This window comes from Myotis yumanensis, unplaced genomic scaffold (assembly GCF_028538775.1).
Source record: "Myotis yumanensis isolate MYYU_CA2020_CCGP unplaced genomic scaffold, mMyoYum1.0.hap1 SCAF_15, whole genome shotgun sequence".
NCBI classification, from domain to species: Eukaryota; Metazoa; Chordata; class Mammalia; order Chiroptera; family Vespertilionidae; genus Myotis; species Myotis yumanensis.
Genome location: NW_027223766.1, coordinates 12,734,406 through 12,753,840, shown reverse-complemented (window position 1 = coordinate 12,753,840; position 19,435 = coordinate 12,734,406). Strand labels below are relative to the sequence as shown.

Sequence of the window (19,435 nt, the reverse complement as noted above, 5' to 3'; positions counted from 1 at the left end):
GATGTCAAAACATAAAATTTTACAACACTGTTTCATAGTAACTTTGAAAAGAAACTGGTTTTTTAAAGTTTTGATTAAATTTCTAAACTATAAAGGGAAATAATTTTTTGTTTAGTTTATGAAGACCCATCTATAGAGGAAAACATTATTCTAGATTTATAATTTTTATAAACCTATGCATGTTCATATTTATGATTCATATCAAAAATTAATATTAAGGTCTATAGTGACTGCCTGCATAGATTACCAAGATGAGGTCAAAAACCTTATGTATCATTTCATTGAATTAGTTTTAGTGACAAAAAGTGCTATATTGAGTCCAGATATTTCAAATAAATCAGTTTTCCATAAATATTCTGACTAGTATCACCTAGTAAGGAAGAATATTTTATACCAAAAATTAACTTTAAAAGTATTAGTGTTGAAATCTATGGAATATTATTCTTTTTGAAGGAATAAACTTGTCCAAACTTAGCAGACCTACTCCCCCACACCCTCTCACACATAGTTTGTCAGGAGAAATTATGTTTTTATTGCTAAACTAAAAATGAACCTATTAAGGTAATTATTATGTTGTCATCTCTGTAATTATGTAGCTTTTACAATGTGTAAACATTTCATGTAATCCTAATTTTACATATTTAACAATATACCATAAGTGTTATCATTATTAATTTTGTATATAGTGGAAGTATTTTAAAATACCACCAAACACATACAACTATCCAAATTCTAAAACAAAAACAAAACAAGCAAACAAAACGCTAATAATTTCATTCAGTTAAAAAAATCAGATAGCTAATTATTTCATAATCTCTTTATTTTCAATCCATATACGTATAGAAAAATAAGTAGATAAGCAGAATACAAGATTTAAGGACATTAATATTAGCCTTCTTATACATAGAAAGTGCATTCATGCATCCATTGCATGAATACAGATATACTATTATATATAATCTGTATAAATACAGATATATCATTATATAGATCTTGTCTATGTATTTTGTGCAGTGAGGAAAAGGCTTCTCATAACCTAGAATAGAGCAATAAAAGGGTGTGTGTGTGTGTGTGTGTGTGTGCGTGCGCACGCAGGCATGTGTAGAGACAGAGAAAAAGAACTGGCAGCTTTACAGAGAGGTGTTAAAGGTAGGCTATTAATATGTTTGAAAAATGTATATGAAGGTATTATATTATACAAAGAAGCATCATTGACAGGTTTTCACTCTTTCTGTCCCCCCTCCCCCCTTCTCACTCTCGCTCTCTGTGCATGTGGAGTGTGTGTGTGTGTGTGTGTGTGTGTGTGTGTTCCACTGCTAACAAGAAAATGAACATTTGAGATGAAAGGAAAAGATAACTGTATAAAAATTTAAAACAGGGCACTTGGGTTAAAATTACTAAATTAAATTTTAAATCCAATTGGGTTTCCTTTTCTGAAATACGAAATAAGGAGCCTATAAAATGGGCAGGAGATTCACAACATAGTATGAAATTTTTGCCTGACAAATTTTTTCCCATGTAAATATTTGTAGCACTAATACCCTATAGTATTAGAAACACTGAAGGCATACATGAAAATATCATGAAATAAACCTGAAGGGGCTGTCTTTGTAGCAGAACAATTAAGACTCCATGTGAAGACAAAGTTCCTCGTCATTTCATTCTGACTTAACTGTTTCAAACCACCTCTTTTAATGATATTGATGTATATCTCCTTGTTGGTTTTTCAAATGTTGCTATTTTGTAAATATTCTAGGGCTGAAAAACAAATAATATCAAGAATTTACATAGCTACCTGATAGTTAATATCTTGACCATCTTGGAGATTATGCATTTAAATAGTTCTAACCTCAGTAATACTAGTGCTCCGGCATTGGGGTGTTGCTGCTAATGGCCTCCACAGGGATGGGCCCCTTATTAGTATCATCACTAATCCTGGACTATCTAGATTTCTGACGCCGTTAGTCTAAAACACGTATCTATATTAAAACAACTCTAGTTAGTAATACCCGTGGCAATGTGATGGTTTTTCATGAAGTTGACCAGCGGCAGCAGGCAAGAAGTTATCTGGACTTCTCAAGAGGAACCATTTATTCTCTAATTCCTAGGTAATTAACAAGCATAAACCTACACCCTGCACTGCCCCCCGCCCCTCAGGATGGTAAAGTAATAACACAATAGGATCAAAGCAGGAGTGGGGGGGATGGAGAGGGGAATACCTTTTTCTTGGCACCACAAAGGGGTGAGGGCCTAATTATTTTTAAGTATAACCCGACCACCCTCTTCTCATGCTTAGCTGCACTGAGTGACACTATTTGTGATGCCCAGTGTGCTGAAACTGAGCAGGTTGCTGTCAGTTTAAAAATGACTATAATAAAAGTGACCATGAAGATGGATCTTGTGATTTTGCGTTTCTAATCAGTCATCTGTGAAGAACACTTTTGCTTTGATTCAGCAGACTTGTGACAGCCATGATTGATAGTGCGCGAGGATGAAGAAAGGTTATTAACTGTCTTCCTATTAAGCTCAATGTATTATTACCCCTCTAGGTGCATCTCATACTTTAAGTTAAAGTACTTACTCAGGTAAGGTCAAGAATGAACTCTATGGAGATGGTATCCATGCTGCTGAAAAGAAGCAAGGCATCCTTGCATTGTTTTTTTTTTTCAAAATTTAGCATTTAAACTACATACAATTCCCCTGTCTTATTCATTAGCTAAAATAGAGAAATTTCTTCCTAACAGCATCCATACTGAAAACACTAAAGGTACAGAAAATGGCTTTAAATGTAAAGTTTTCAGTGCAGAGCTAAGCAACATGTGTGTGGCATGTACACAATATATACTTAATTAGGCCACACATCGTATAATTTGAGGGTATTTTTAAGTATGGACACTAAGCTTGGTTTTTGATTAGAAAGTAATTCTCTGTAGTATATGCAAAGGTTGTTTTAATTTTCAATCATCCATACAATCAAACCTATGAAAAAAAGAAATAAAAGCAATTTTTAAGAAACTAAAAAGATCTACTAGAATATCTAGATATTGTTTTTAAATGTAATGCATGAATTTATTATTTCCATCTCATTTTAATATTTTTATTAATATTACATATAGATGGGCATTTAAATGACAGTGTCTGTTCATGTCTTTGACTGCCATACATACACATATCCATTTACAAATAGTATTATAGATCCTGAGGTATTTAAAGTTTTCTGGTAACTGAGGATAGACCCTTAAAAGAAATAATACAATTTTAAATGTTACCACATCTCCTGTGTTCACTGACTCTTACTGAAACCAAAATATACTAAAGGATTTTTGTACACTTCGTTTAACTTCTCTTTAAAAACATCTCAGATTTACAAGTTTGGTTTTGGGAGATAGATTAAATATATGCATTTTAATTTAAAACTGTAGTTCACAATCCCCACTGTAAACACCCAGAACATGTCAAATGTAATGTGGAAAGGCAAAAAATATATTTAAGGATATCAATAACTTGGCATTGGGGTATCCATTTAAACTCTAGCTAAATTTCAGATCCGTGTGCCTGGCGGTTCATCGTGGAACAACTCTGCAGGGTGGCACAGAATAAGAAAATGTTACCAGAATGTTATTAGCATCTCAGTGCATGGAAAGTCATATTATGCCCAAAAGTTTTCTCTAGTATATCATGACCTATTCTCCAGTGTCAGTTATTTACACCCGTTTCTTGGTCTGTAATATATTTTGAAATGTACTATTTTAATATTAGGATCCATCAACAATGAAATATAGAGAAAGTAAGGAAATGAATTTCAAGATTTCATTGAATTTCTCTGTAGAGCCACAAAAATTGGCTCTCTGTCCTACTCTGCTTAATATTGCAATTGCTGTTTAAGAAAGCTTTCCAGGGCTCCCGTATTTCATGCATGCCAAGTATAATTTAAATACTTACACACTGAAAGCCTCTTCATAACAAATGTTGGATCAATATGAAAATTGTTTATTTAGTGAATTGTGTTTATGTGGAGTGGACTTAAGGGTAGATTTTTTAATGCATGCCAGGTTTCCTCAAAATGACACATTAACTTCATTATTAAATGGATTTCTCTTTCTGCCAGAGACCAACTTGCATTCTGAAATTTAGAAATCGGCAATGATATGAGTGACAGACAGGGACATGTGGTCACGGACCACATTTTATATTCTTGTGCAAATATTTGTCAGAGGTTTCAAAATGAAATTATAAGCTAAGAAATAATATGTTGTGTGTTTCTCAAAAACATCGCTTGCTTTTAAAAACAAAAATGCAATGTCAGTCTACGCCGTGGTAATGAACAAGATGTTCTGAACTATTACTATTGGTGGAAGTCCTGTCTTCTCCCATCTGCCTCCTTGGGAGTTTCTCAAGGAAAAAAGAGGAAATACAAAGACCGACCGAGTAGGCCCAGGAGGGACACACAGATTTCCTAGTAACCCGTTTCCTACTTTCCTCTGTTTCTTCTCTTCAGAGAATCAAGATCTAGGCCACACATGACACCCAGCACACGGTCTATGAAAGAACAAGGCAAAGGCAGTTTCAGGTAAAGTTTAGGTCCGTTCCAAGGCAGTCAATTAGTGTTGCTGAAATTGGTGTTGAGCCATATATATATCAGAATCCAACTTGGCAGACCGTAAAAATGAAACATGCAACATTTTCCTTTATCCTTTTGGAACTCAGAACAGAATATTGCACTCATTTTGTTCAAGCAAGAGATGAAACTGGTGAAGAAAGGGCCTGCACCTCTGTGCCAACATTTGGTTCTGAGGCTGTTGTGAATTGGTTCTCTCCACTCTGGGCACAAGGCATCCTTAGTTCACAATATCTAGGGCTTTGGTGACTTTGAGCTTGAAACTCTCCTCTCTAGCAATCCCAATCCTATATGCATCCCTCCTTGTTCTCCTCCTCTTCCTCTCCCCTCCCCCTCCTTCTCCTTCTCCTCTTCCGCCTCCTCTCACCTACAGGGGACTTAGGGTCCGGGTATGACTGGGTGGTGCACATCTGTGGAGCCAGACGGTGGGGGCTGGCAGCTGCTGTCCACCCCCAGACTGTGTACCTGAGCTGGTGGCCTCTCTGAGCCTCTGCCCAGCCCACTCCTGTCTGCAGCGCTGCTGCGGTCACGCCAGCCGGTGATTTGATAGGCTTGTCGGGTTGCCATGGTGTTGACTTCTTGCCTCTGAGGAGCTGCCCAATGACTGGAGGTCTGGGATTAAAGCGGGAAGAGGCAGCGGCCACAGCGAATTTCAGTGGCAGCTGCAGCAGCGAGAAACCAGAAGCTAGAAGCCGAGGTCTTAGGACCACGCTCCCCTCCCACAGCGGGGCTGCACCGAAGTGGGGAGAGAAAGTGGGGGGCGGGAGGGATGCTGACCACTGGGACCCAGAGGAGAAAGTCCTAAGCGATCTGCATGCACCAGGAGGGGAAACCTGCCGGGATTTGTTATCACTCACACAAGACACGACCAGGGCAGGTGGTGTGATGGGAGGCAAGGGCGTTAAAAGGGACTTGGGTGGGTGATCCACTCCCCCCACGCCCCACCCTTCCTTGGGCCAACAAAGTCATTTGGCAAATAAAGAGGCGCGACCCGGGGAACTTTAGATCCTGGAAACTAACTTACTCCGAGAAGAGAAAGTGCAATTAGACGGCAACCGAGTGAATGGAAGTAGTTGGCTGGGAGGCGCAGAGGTGCCTGCGCTCAGCCCCGACGGAAACCGTAAACCGCGCAGGAAAGGGAAAGAGCCGCTTCTGTTATAAATTAGTAGGTAGGTGAAGGTTACGCAAAGAAGAAAAGGGAAAGTAAAGCTGTTAAAAGAATAGAATAAAACCCCTGGGAGTTCAACTCGAAACCCACCCCCTCCCGCCCCAGCCCAGAGGGAGGAGGAGGAGGCAGGAGCGCGTTCTGGCGCGAGGGGAACCCTGGAATGTCTGGAGGACAGGACCGACCGCAGCGCGCGGGGAAGAGGACCCGGTGCTCCCGAAAGGGCAGGAGGGCTGGGGGAGGGGCGGGAGGAAGGAGCCGGCGACTCTCCGAGAAGACAGGTCCGTGGAGAGAGACTGATCGCGGGCAAAGAAGTACAGAAGTTGAGACCTGCGGCGGGAAGGAAGGAAGAGGGACAAGGGTCCGTCAGAAATGGGGGGGAGAACAAGGTGTGTGCTGCCCAGGGAAGGCGTGGGAAGGCAGCCGCCGGCCCCTGGAAGGAGCCACTGCCGGGACCCAGGGCCACGGGGGCCGCGATGGGGACGACGAGGGCGGTGGACGAGGGCGCCGCGGGCAGCACCCGGAGCTGGACACCAGCTGCCCCGCAGCCCGCGCCCCGCTCGGCACTTTTCTGGCAAGAAGAGGGGCTGCTGGTTCAGCCCGCCGGGTCCACCAGGAGCCCCAAACACTCGCCTCGCTCACTGCAGCCTCCTTCCCTGATTTTCTTTCACAAATAAACGTAATGCCCGTTACAGCAACACTTCCTTCTCGCTGAGCCAGAATGCCCTGAGCTCCAGGGCTGCGTGTCTGCGGACCGCAGTTTTCCAATCTCCAAATAAAAGGTTTCCCCTCACTTCAAAGACAAAACGTGCGGGCACATTCAGGTGTGGGAGTGGATTCCTCGCCCCCTCCCCCCCCGTAATTTGGGACTCACCCCTTAGAATAAGAAGACAGGTCTAGTCACAAGTTTGTAAACCTGATAGGGCGCCCTGGCATTTGCATATTAATTTCTGCTGATATGAAGTAACTCAATTTGGAAAGAAGACGCTTGCAAGGAAATTGACTCTTTTGCCAACTGCAGAGAAATTAACCGGAGTCCGACAGCCACACCTAAGCTAATCCCCTTGAGTGTCTCTAAGAAATATTTCCTTTAAAAATAAAGTATTTATTTTAAAGTAGTCCCCCTTCAAGAGCAGTTTCTGCTCGAGGTTCTTCCACACACACGTCAAAAGGTTGTTGAATTATTCATTATTGTAATTACTATCATCATTGTCATTATCCCTTTCCATGTGGAAATAATTTTATTATCGTAATTTGATATCTGAAGAATTTCCTGTTAGTCGTTTGATAATCATTTTTTTCTGTTGAAAAGAAAAGTTTTGTTTATAAATGAGATAGAGAAAATGTTTTAAATGCTTTGATGTTTGCTATAGATTTCCGTTTATCTAATCGATCGGAATGCCAATAAAATCGATTAAAGGTTTAGTGTTTTACAAACAACCATTTTGTGCTTTTTGATTTTATGTTCAGAGTGATTTTAATAAAGCTAATGCTTTCCTTGAGCATTCCCTCCTTAAAAAACCAGAACCTTTATCGTTTTTCTCTTTTATTAGAAACTGCCACTTAAAAGTTCTTCTAATAGGAAAATAAAAAATATAAGCAATAGTTGCAATGGTTTAAATTTCATTCTCTTGTTGCTCGAGGTATTTAAATAAAGCCCTTTAAAATCTTGGTGAATTATATGTGATCATCCAGTGATTGCGGAATATTAAATTAAACTTAGATAAATCCGCATTGAAGGAGGCAGCACCCAATCCTGAATTTATTTCCCATTTTCTCTAACAGCATCACTGCGCTCCTCTTTGCAGTGACAGTGTGCCAAATCTGGGCATTTTGAAAACATTTTCCATATGCTTTAACAGGGGACTGACTGATAGACAAAGAAGGAAGGAAGACCATCTTTTCCCTCTGAGGTATATATTTCCTTTCTGCTTTTTCTCTTAGACTTTCACTGAAAATCATTTTACAGCAAAAGTTTGGAAATCATTTAATTCATTTTATTATTATTATTTTTGTTTTGCTTTCACTTTTTTTTTGCCTATCTTGTAATTTATTCCTGAAATGCAGTTTTGATTTCAATATAATGCAGAGCTATCATTTCTATACCTTGGCAAACACTATTTGTTTCAAGATCTTCGATTCATTTAGTTTCTGCTAAGCTGCGTTTTGTAATTAAAGATGGATTTAAATGATACATTTTATAACTTAGATCAGATGGGCTGTTTGTGTGCTGTGGGATTTAATGGTGCTATTGTATCTAAAACTGAGGGTCATTACATATTGAGGAGGTGGCTTTTCCTCAGCTATCAAGATCTGCACTTTTGTCTTAGAAATGTGAATGTTTGGATGAATGTAGTGTCCTGTTTAAAAAGAATTCTATTTGGTGGCCGGAGTTTAATACATTGTCTGTGCAGCATTCCGCCGGCTGGATATAGATGTTTTAGGTTTTAAAAGATCACAACTTTATCTTCTCCTCAATGAAATCATCGGTCCTCTTTCTCTCCCCCCACCCCCAACCCCCCCACTTGTCTGTCTTTTCCCATCTGCATGGTTGTCTCTTAGAGCTCTTCCCTAGACGGAATGCGGAATGTTTGTAGGATACTCTTGCTGGAAATATCTCCTTGTCTTTTGAGAAGGGTGTGCTTTGGATCCTAGGTTTGGCTGGTGCGAATGTGTGTGTCTGTGTGTGTGTGGGGGGGGGGGGGGGGGCAGTGGCGACCTGGAGTCCCCATTAATTTGCATACGAGCTGCGGAGTGCTTGTGAACAGTCCTGCTTGACTTTGTTTATAAACACTGGGCTGGTTGCCTAGAGGGAAAGGAGGTCAGAGCGCCGTCTGAGCCCTGACCTCTGAAAGGCCAGAGGGCGTCTGACTCCTCTCTCTCCCGCTTCCCCGGCCCTCCCCCCTCCCCAACTCCCTCCTCAGACCCTCTAGAACTCCTCCCTCCCCTTCCTCACCTTACCTGTGTCTAACTTTACATAATGACTCCCCCACCCCCCAACACACACATAAAAACAGGTCAGAACTCCAGGAAAAAAAAACAACAAAATGGTAAAACCGATTTAGTCTGAAGTTAAAGCAAATAAATGGGCTGTGGGAAGAGACATATACAGGGATATGGAGGTACAGACATAGAGACCCGGGAGGAGGAGGGGGACATTTTTATGATTTTTTTTTTTTTTAAAAGAAGAAGACCACAAAGGAGATAAGAGCCAGGTTGGGGGAGGGGAGGGAGCTCGCGAACGGCGGGTCTGACTGCCCACAAGCACTGTACACACACACACACACACACACACACACACACACACACTGAAAATGTCTTTCCTTCCTGAATTTCATCTCATCTAGTTCACTCTCACCATCAAAGTGAGTGTCCTCAGATTTTAAATACCCACTTTTAGTTCTCAGGAAAACGTACCTTTTTTTTTTTTTTTCATAGTAATGAGATCTGCCTCTCTCCCCCAGACGGCTTCTTGAATTATTTCATTGTAAATACAACGTGTTGTCGACGCCTTCCCAAAGAAGCCCTGCTCTTCCCGATTCACTGTCAACTTCACGTCTCCCCCTTACAGGCACCCATGCCCCCCACCTTTCCCCTCCCCACTCACACGAAATGACAGACCCCGTTACCAGGCGGAAGTGTGTTTTGGAAAGGAGCTGAGAGTTCAACACGAATGTTAGTTAACTGAGTGACTGTTAAGCAGCCCCCGGGCGGGGAGGACCCAGCACACACACAGGGAAGGGCGGGCGGCTGGACGGGGCGCGTCTGGGTGATGTGAGGGTGTCCCACGCTGAGACCTGTGCCGCCTCCTTCCCTGTGCACAGCTGCAGCCCCCGGGAGCACAGTCCCGGGCCTGGGGCCCTTTCCCCTCGGGCTAGGGCGGGGCTGGAGCTGGCGGCACTTGGGGACAGCGGACGGGGGTGTCCTCAGTGAATGGGGGAGCGGGACAGACAGCTAGAGGCTCGGCAAACCCATTGCCAAGCCCCGAGTGTCCGCAGCATAGATGTGGGAACTCAAACACGCCGGGGAAAAGTCTGGAAGTGGGAATTACCTTTTGTCTCAATGTTAATTACTTCTTGCTCCCAACACTCAACACCTAACCACCTGGTGTCCCTTCTGGGTTCTCGCCTCGCTCGGCGCCCGGCGCAGGGTCCCAGAGCTCCGGAGGGGGCTCGGCTCGGCCGGGGCAGCCCCGGGAAGGGCAGGAGAGGGTCTGCGGAAAGTTCTCGGGGCCGCCGGGACGCCTCGGCTCGTTTCGCTTTGAAATAAAAAGTAGCCCAGCGTCCCGGGAGGGCGGCGGCGGGTTCGCGCAGAGTTTAGGGACAGCGGGGTTGGGAGGAGGGACAGGGTCAAAGGTGGACGGCCAGAGGTCCGCCGGGACCCGAGAGGAGCAGCTGGCTTTCCCGGAGCCAGGGCCCGCGGTGCAGCCCGGTCACGCCCGGCGGATCGCGCCCGTGCCCCGGGGCAGCCCGCGGGCCGGGCTCGGGCTCGCCCGCCTCGCCGCGCCCCTGCCCGCGGCGCCGCGCTCCGCGCCTCCGGGCCCAGCCCGCGCCCTGCCCGGCCCGGCTCCCTCCCGCGCGGGCGCGCACCCAGGCCGGGCCCCAGAGGAAACTCTTGACTCCGGGTTAGTCCTCCTCTGCCCCTTCCGCTCAGCCCATTAACCCTGACCCTCACCCTGGCTTCTCTTCTTCGGAAAGAGGGAAAAGAGGGCCAGAAAGAGATGATTAAAAAGAAAACACAGATACGCGAGGAGGGGAATACTTGCTGGCAGAAGGGATTGCAAAAGTGGGCGCCCCACTTACAAATCCTCCTGCCTTTTGTTTTCTTACTCGGAATTCAATGACTGCCGCCCCCACCACACAGACACACACAGACACACACAGACACACACACACACACACACACACACAGAGGCCGTATTTTTCAAGAGAGGGGGGTGGGGGCGAAGAGGAGAAAAAAAATAGCCACCAAATTTTTTAAATGGTTTTCCTGATTTGACGTTTGGTGTTTTGACGTTAATGACAGTAATGTTATTGATGATGTTTCAGGGAGAAAGAGGCAAAAGAAATAAAGGAGAACTTGAAAACGAAATGATCATCATTTCCCTCTTCTTCCCTGCCAGAAATAGACCCCTTTCTTCACCTGAGCCTGAAACAGACTTATTGTTCTCAGGTGTTTCCTTCATCACACGCATTTGCCCGTCTGAAATCGCAGGAAATGGTTTTTCCATCAGTGAGCTTGTACATGGAGCCCTCTCCCGCAAAGGGCTTGATCTTTTCTGATTTGAACCTGAAAGTTTCCCTGCCTTCATTTCCCCTCCGTCTCTTTAAAAGCCCCCCCCTCCCTTCCCCATACACACACCTCAAATAGTTGGGGTTTTTTTTAAGCCAGAATTTTTTGCTCTCTGGGGTGTTTTTCAGTAAACAGTAACGCTACATAAACACCTTCTTCACTTGCAAGTTACAGAGAATTTAAATTTCACCCTCGTGGGCATATATGTTTCTGAAGGCACATGGATGAAGCCCAGCGAGATGCAATCAGACACTGCAACACATGGTGGGTGATACAGTGTAAAAGTGGGGCTGTAAGCAAAGTCACTTAACATCTTAGAAAGCTGTCCAGTTTGAGCAGATTTCTTCCCAGCACATCTGAAATGGAATGGAGTCTTTGGAGACGACGACTTTGCTTTCTGCTAACGTTTAGTAGCCCTGGTTCTAAGGCGCTGGTACATCCACAGACTCCAGATCCTAAGGTGGTGCTCTGCTATTTTCTCTTAATAAAGACCATGTCTGGGTTTTATTCCCCACTGCCAGCCTCTGGACATGCATTGGCACCTGAGCCAGCTGCCACAGGCAACCAGCTTTCCTGACCTGGGTCTGGGTCTGCTCTACCCAGGACTCTGCTTTTATCCTCCAGGTGCATTTGGGGGTGGGGGGGGTGGGGGTTAACCCCATTTGCATCAGTCCTGGGATTTTCCACATGTTCCCTGATCACGCCAGGTTTCAGGCCAGAAGGGTGCAGGTTTGCAGCCTCTGTTGTCCCTAGTGCTTGTGTGATAAACCTTTCTGGTGGTATTTGGTAGATTTGGTGCTTAAGGCCTAAGACAAGGTTTTGAAGCAGATCCTGGCGAACCAGAACTTCAAAGGCCTGTCAACCCCAGAGCAGCTGAAGCCTCACCTGTCCAGGAAGCTGGACATTGCAAGTATTTCCTGTTTTTAGCTTGTTTGATTTGTTCATCTCACCTTCTCTGTAGAATTTCTATTTTTGAAATATGGCATAGGTGGTGTCTCCTTGTGACCTGTGGTGTAGCAGTGTATCAAGATGCTATCTGAATATGAATATATATATATATATATATATATAGTCAGGGGGTATTTAAAAGTATGTCTATTCCTAGTTTTAGTTAATTATCTTTTAATGAAAGTGTCACTCATATTCACATCTGTAATATTGGGAAGAGATAATTAGATTTTCAAATGAGAATCAGCCACCTTAAATTTTGCACCAGAAAATACCAAGTATATTTCATTCTAATGAGATCTGTAGTGGGATTTTTAAATTCATCATAATGTGCTTCAAGAAAGATAATTCAACAGACTGGCAAGATGAAAGGTTTTTTTTTCCTAAGTCTTCTTAAAGCCATTACATTGAACTTATGCAATGCTGGTAAAATATTCAAAAATATTCCGTAAAGGTTAGAACCGTCCCCCCTCTCTCACCCTTGCCATCATCACTTCTTCTCATTAGAAAGTTTACTTTGACTAAACTAACCGCTTCCATCTTCCCTGCCCTGGGTTTTTCTCCCCTGCGTGTGCAAGCGAAAGATAGCCCTTTACAGAGCGTGCCTGCAGATGCGGAGTGCCATTCCTCCTGTGCACTCGGCTGGGCAGGGCCGGCTCTGCACACCGCCAGGCACCCTGGATTTACATACATCTGCATATCTTCCAGGCCCCGCTCTTCGCCATTAGCGTGCGTTCTCGCGCACAGCTGAATCCACTAGGCAGAGCAGACCTCTCCATTGCCCTAACTCCCATTTCTGCTGCAAGCTCCCTAGTAAACAAATCTCTGGTCCGCTAATAATGACTTTGCTCATTAAAATTAAAAAGGAAAAAAAAAATCGAGTGGTTAAAGGGCAGTGCTTTGGCGGTGTTTAGCTTTGACACCTCCCCCCCCCCCTTGCTGAGTGTGTGTGTGTGTGTGTGTGTGTGTGTGTGTGTCTAATGAAGTTTCGGAGTCGCGCGCAGGGGCGCGTGGGGTGCGAGCCCCGAGGTCCCCGTCCCTGCCCTCTCCGCGGTCGCCGAGTCCCGGGCTCCCGCCGCCGCGCTCCGAGCCCTGGAAGCCGCGAGGCTCCCGGCTGCTCCGAGCCCGGGCTGCGCGTCATTTGCAGTCTGGGGAATGTTGATCACCTCACTAATTACACCTCTCTCTCCCCCCTCTCCCTCTCCCTCTCCCTCGCTCTCCTCTCTCATTCCCAGAGTGCATATCGGGAATAGACACACAAAGACATGCGCACTCAACTTAATCAGCCATTTTTTTAAACAGGGCTAAAACGATAATAATTAGCAGAATAAAGACATATCGGATTTTCATTTCCTTTCCTCCTTTTCCCAACCCCTTCACAACCAAACAGCGAGACCGCGGCGGGCACATGCTTTAACTCCTCCCGGACCCCCGAGGACCGCTCCATGCCCCCCACTTTCTGCTCCAGCGTTTTTATTTTCACCCAATAAAGTTCGAGGATTATTTTTTTATTTTTTTATTTTTTATTTTTTTTTTAATGAACCCTCTGGTTTTACTTGGATGTGATCAGCTGTAAGTAAAATAAAAGCAAAACAAAAAAAGAGGCGAAGATCGCGTAGGAACTGCAGGGGAAATGGAAAGTAAGTTTTTTCTTTAACTTTTATTGAGTAGTTTGTGTTAAATTTAGGTCGGGTATCGATTATCTTTCCAGCCTGATCTTGCACAATCTCTGATATTTCGCTCGCTCTCTCTCTCCCTCTCCGCCTCTCCCTCTGCCCCCGGCTCGCTCGCTCCCGCTCACGTCCCCGCATCCCGACCATCCCTTCCGCTCTGCCCCCCTTTTTCTCTCTCTTTCCCCCTTTTTTTGGCTGGAGGACTGGCTCCGCGGAGGGAGGGAGGGGACCCGGAGGGGCCTGATTCCCCACTTTCTTTGGGGGGCGACGTTTTTCGGGATTTAACTTTTGGATGAAGTGGCAGATCCCCGTGTTTGGCCGAGCAGTTGGCTGTCCTTTTTCCTGTGTTTTCGGGTCCTGTCTGCGCCGCGAGCCCGGGCTTTCTGGCGGCGCGGGAGGCTGTCAGCTCGCGGCGGCGCCGCCACGGCCGGGGTCCCCGCTCGCCCCGCGCCCCGGTCGCCATGCCTTCTCCTGCGCACCCGTCCTCCCAAAGTTTGGACGTGGGGCGGCGGGGTCGGAGCCCCTCTCCCGGCTCCCCCACGCCCTATTCGGGCTGGATTTCTTCCTCCTGCCACCACCCCCCTTGCCTGGCTCGAGCGCCGCGAAGGGAGCCAGTGGCCGCGCGGCGGAGGCCCGGGGTCCGCGCGCCCTGGGCGGGGGCTGGCGGAGGCCGGGGCCGGGCCGGGCCGGGGCGGCAGGGAGACACCGCGCCGAGCGGCGGCGGCGGCGGGCACGGCCCGGGGCTGCTGCCTGCGGGCGGGCGGGCGGGCGGGCGGACTGGGGCGCCGGCGCACGGAAGGCAGGTCCGTTAGGAGGCGGGATCGCCGGGCCTCCGGGCCAGGGACCCACCGGGACGCGGCCGCCGCTCCCGGGCTCTGGGGCTGCCGGGTGCGCGTTAGACCAGAGCAGAGGTGCCCGCGGCTCAGGGTCCTGAATCTTTCCCTTTCTTTTTGGCAGAGGGCAAGGTGTGTGTGTCTGTGTGTGTAGGGGGTGGGGGTGGGGGGGCTCTGGCTGCTGGGAGAACTGATTTCTTCCCCGGGCCCCCCAAAGGGGTTCCAGGTCTGCGAACGAACTTCACCGCCTTCGCCTCTCGGGCATCCAGTGCGCCTTCCGGCCGGGAGCCGCGCGAGGCACAGGGGCTGGAACGCGTCGGGTCTCGCCTTCCCTCTACTTCTGTCTCCCTCCCCCACCCCCATTCTTTCTGCTCTTGTCTATCGGAAAAAAAAATAATAAAATTTCTCCTGGATCGTATAAACTTTCTCCACCGATGCCCAAGTTACGGAGGGCTCCCCACCCTGGCCCCCACCCCGCAGAAGCCGGTGCGCTGGCGGGTATTCCTTTGTTACCTGCGATCCGGGCGGGGGGCTCCTGTCGGCGCCGGGGCTGGGGTCCGGCCCGGAGACCGGGCTCCTGCGGCCGCCTTTGGCCGCGACTCCTCACTTCCGCGCGGTTCCGGTGAGGTCTTAGCTACCGTTCGGTGAGACACCCTCCTTGTAGGTACCATAGGTTCAGATCGCGCACACGGACCCCCCCACGCCGACCCCTGCACACACACACACACACACACACACACACACTCAACACAGACTCACGCACGTTCTCCCTGCACCCCCCACCGCCAGCCCCCACCTTGCCTTCCCCTCCCCCTTCCAAAAGAAAGCACACACACACACACAACAGCAACAACCGCCCCCCCCCCCCCCAACCAAACAAAAACCCAAAGACAAGTTCACTGGTGGAAGATGGTGGATTGACACTGACTCAGACACAGGCAGGTTCACCAGGAAATCTGGCGGTCCCGATTTCTGACAGTTGCATTTCCTCTCCTTGAGTCCTTCCCCCCCCCCCCCTTTTTTATTAACTCTGTTCCATGTTTAATCAAGGATCATGTAGATGGCAAAAGGAGAGACAGAGAGAGCAGAGAGAGGAGAGAGGAAGAGAGAGGAAGCGGAGAGACAAGAGACAGAAGGGTTTTTTTTTTTTTTATTGTGTTCTGGATTTCCAGTGGCTTGATCCCTATAAACGTGGAGTGCTTAAAGCTCATATGTAGTATTATATTTTTAGTTGGGTGGATGGATGGAAGAGTCAGGGAGAGGCTGCGGCTGCCGCTGCCTTTTCGGGTGTTGCTTAGATTAAGGCTGAGACTTGGCTGCGATTGGGACGCGACAGTGACACGGGCATCGATCGCTTCCATTGAGAGCAATGCAAAAACACAGCCCGGGTATGTAACACTATCGGTGCCATCAACACTTGTTTTACTTTATATTTACTGGCGAAGCTGACAGAGCAGGCTCCGACTTTCTTCCTTTCCTTCCTTTTATTTCTCTTTTCTCTTTTCTAACTGAAGAATAAAAACAATTGTGCTTAGCTGTTGGAAATGATGGTTTAGATACAACAGAAAGGAGATATTCGCGATTATTTCACTACTTCTGTAACTGATTGTGTTTTAGAGTTTTTCTTCTCCACGGAGCAGCCTATTGAAGAAAATGAAGGTTTTCCTCTTTCCTTCCTCTTCTTAAAAAAAAAAAATCCTTAAGGGAATATTTGATAGTTTTCAACGTTTGTGGTTTCAATCAGCAGGAAGGCACACAAAAATAAAAGATGGCTAGCCAGCTGTTTTAACCTCTCACACCTGGCTTCAGTGTGGGGATCATAAGGTTTATACAGTTATTTTAAAAACGGTTTTAATATTTATGGCAGAAGCTGGGGAGAGAGCATCGTAGTGTGTTTATTCAGTGGCTGGTTGCTTTTGGATTTAAAAAAGTAAGCTGATATTGAAGTGTTTTCATTCTATGGCAATGAAGAGATAGTCAATGAAATATGGGGCAAATACCATAAATCTGAAAAGTGAAATGTACCTAAGGAACAAAGAAAGGTCAGATGAACCAGCTGTGGAAGTCAAAGCCACAGCCCCAACTGTGGGGTCAGACAGGAGAATGGGCTCTGGGTCTAGGAAGTGAAAGTTGCCACTTAAAGTTAAAACTGAAGGAAACCTGTTCAGCTCTGTTGTCATCTTTTGGCATTTTTAGCAGATGAGCTCAGGTCTGTTGGTTAATTTGGAGCTAGTAGAATTATTGGCAAAGATGCTGTACCAGCAAGGAAAACATACAGCAGGCTGAGAAAATCGCTGTTTAATATTGCAGAATTTACTACTTCCATTCTGACCATGGACCTAAATTTACACAATGAAATTTGATTATCTTTAATAACAATATTAGATCCTGCCCTGGATGGATGAGAATTGAGGTGCTTTTGTTGATTGCAAGGGTTTAATGTTGCATTTCAGAATCTGATGTGGTTTGGCCTCCCTTCCATTAACTGGAAAACCCCTGAGGTTTTACAATTATTTCTTAAAGATAATACATTTAAGATTGCATTGGTAGGCTGAAGAAAAGTCATAAAGGCAAGAAGGGAGGCCCTTAATAACTCTTGAGATTCAGACATGTTCAGCAGTTAGATTGGCTCTGACTTCACCAAGGGTCGACAATGTGTCATTTCCACGAAGCCAAATTGCCCTCTGCCTATATGATATTAATGTGCAAATCAATATTTCAGGGATTAAATTTCCCTTCTTCATTTTTTATGGTTTCTACCTCAATAAGTCTCAAGTCTATTAGAAGAGGCTGGATGATTTAAAATCTTTCACTGCAGAATGGCTTGTCCTAGTCTTGTTTCACAGACCATTTTAGGATTTTCGTTATAAAGACTAAGGACACCCTAAAGAAGTTGTGAAGCAACTCAGTGGCATAAAGCCCTGGTTCTATTAAGAGCTACTAGGTATTGGAAACATAATATATATGTTTCTGCTACACACATACATATATGTATACATACTGCTGCTTTAAAAATATTATGTTAATCACCTATTGATTTATTTCAAAATCAATTGAAGTGCCTTTCTTATTAGTGATTTGTTCAGCATTCTTGAGGACTGTGTTCATTTTCTTAGAGACAGACATGGATTAGCTGGGTGTGAAAGCATTTGGGAGGGATTTTCACTTAGCAGTATTTTCCTAAGAAATATTTCGAGACACCATTGTTTGTCAGAGTCATACTCAAGAGCTGTCATCTGCATAGGGTGTTGTCATAGCTATCATTGCATTTGTGGCGGAGTGACTTAGCTGCTGTGTGTATAGGAGGCCTTCCATTCCTTTTACATTGATTTCCAGCACTCAGTAGGCACAGTGCTTCTCGTAACCCTCTTGGTGACACAGTTGTGAAAGCAAAGATGTAATTTGGTTGGAAATAATACCGAAGCGGAGACTTAGGAGGTCAAAATAAAAGATTGTGACTTTATCGCATGATCTTGGGAAGGCCTACTGTCTATCATTTGGTGGTGTTTTATAGTCTAAAACCATCTGGACCAAGTTCCGCACAGCTGCACGAATTTCATATGTGATAGAACATTTTTTCCATTCAGTGTGAAATGTTCCTTCCTCAAAAACGTACACCAGACTCGCTTAATTTAGTCTGTTAAAAGAAATGCACATGAAAAAGGACAAAAGGCTCTTTAATCTCTGCAAGCTGTTTGTTTTTCTTCAAGATTCCTGTCTGTTTGGGTTTGAAAAGTCATGTTTATTGAGGAGATGATTCTGAGGTGTGACATTAAAATAATATATGATTTTTGGACTGGTGGCCATGCTCCTGCTTAATTTGCAGAACTACTTTTTATGCCTGTCAAAACACAGAGCTAATCTATCCTTATTTACAATTAATCTCAATAAAATTAATCTTAACTGTGCTTTATTCAGTGGCTTAAAATATCTAATTATATTCAATTAACTGCTGTCATAGTAATTAACATTGCTTAATTGCCTCTGCATATATTTATGTAAAGCTCATTAGGTGCTGCTGGCTCCTTCTTTCTTTTCTACTTGCTATTTTTGCTGTTGTCAAACCATTTCATCTCCCAAGGTTCGACACTGTCAGTGAGAGCAAATCCTTTCTTAACATTTTCTTGAAATGAATGTCATTGCTTGCCTATGAGAGGATACTCGTTATGAGTCTTTAAAGACTAATGCATCTCCTCTCCCCCCCTCCCCCGCTTCCCCCTGGTCCCTAGCACACTCACCAAATATTTTCTGTCATTGTTGCTGGAAATATGAGAAGCCAGGTTAAGCTTTGTGCTTATAAATGAGGAGCCTTTCTGTGTCTGCCTAGAGGCTGTACCCACAGGCAGAGTTTTTTTCCTCTAAGACTATTCTAAGGGTTAAAGACTTGGCCAAGGTTCAAACTGAAAAGCACCCAGGGAAAGTGCCTGTGAATATGTACAAGTTTCATGTAATTAGTGCTTAATTATATTAACATATGCAAATTGTCAACTTAGGAGCTTGTTGAGCTGGCAAAGATCAGCTAGGCACAATTGCTGTATTGTTCTAAAACCATAATGGATTGCAAGTTGGATTGTGGAAACACATAACTAGCTATCTAATTTAACTCATACCATGGTGAAATTTCATTAGTCTCCATGGAGACTGGTTTAATTGTGCTGACTAATGTTCTGGGCTGCAGAATATCCTAAAAAAGAAAGTGTTGTTTGCCTAATCCACCTTATAATGACACTTGTTTGTACATGTTTCCCCTGTGTGAGAATTTGCATATGCAAATAAATAGTTGCTCTGCCCCATTTGTCATGGCTGTTCATTATCCATGAAGAGGACATTGTTACTAGGCTGCTCCTGACTCTCCCAAGATGGGATAGTGTCAACCAGTCCAGCGACATTCTTTCATAATTTGTTT

At 45.2% G+C, this 19,435-nt stretch overlaps 1 protein-coding gene and 1 long non-coding RNA gene across 4 annotated transcripts in view; one reads left to right on the top strand and one right to left on the bottom strand.

The window, feature by feature from the left end:
• LOC138992932 (uncharacterized) overlaps positions 1–15,282 on the bottom strand; it is a 38,171-nt gene extending 22,889 nt beyond the window's left edge. For 2 of the 3 annotated variants that reach the window (XR_011468204.1, XR_011468203.1), the window contains exon 1: positions 15,043–15,282. This is a non-coding gene — a long non-coding RNA (uncharacterized lncRNA). Of the gene's footprint in view, positions 1–9,834; positions 10,031–15,042 lie in introns of those variants that run through there. The other variant, XR_011468202.1, reaches the window with a different exon arrangement.
• Positions 13,341–19,435, top strand: part of ZFHX4 (zinc finger homeobox 4) — a 183,146-nt gene continuing 177,051 nt past the window's right edge. Inside the window, exon 1 of the mRNA XM_070391934.1 lies at positions 13,341–13,663. The gene's annotated coding sequence lies outside the window, so the exon portion shown is untranslated. The remainder of the gene's footprint in view (positions 13,664–19,435) is intronic.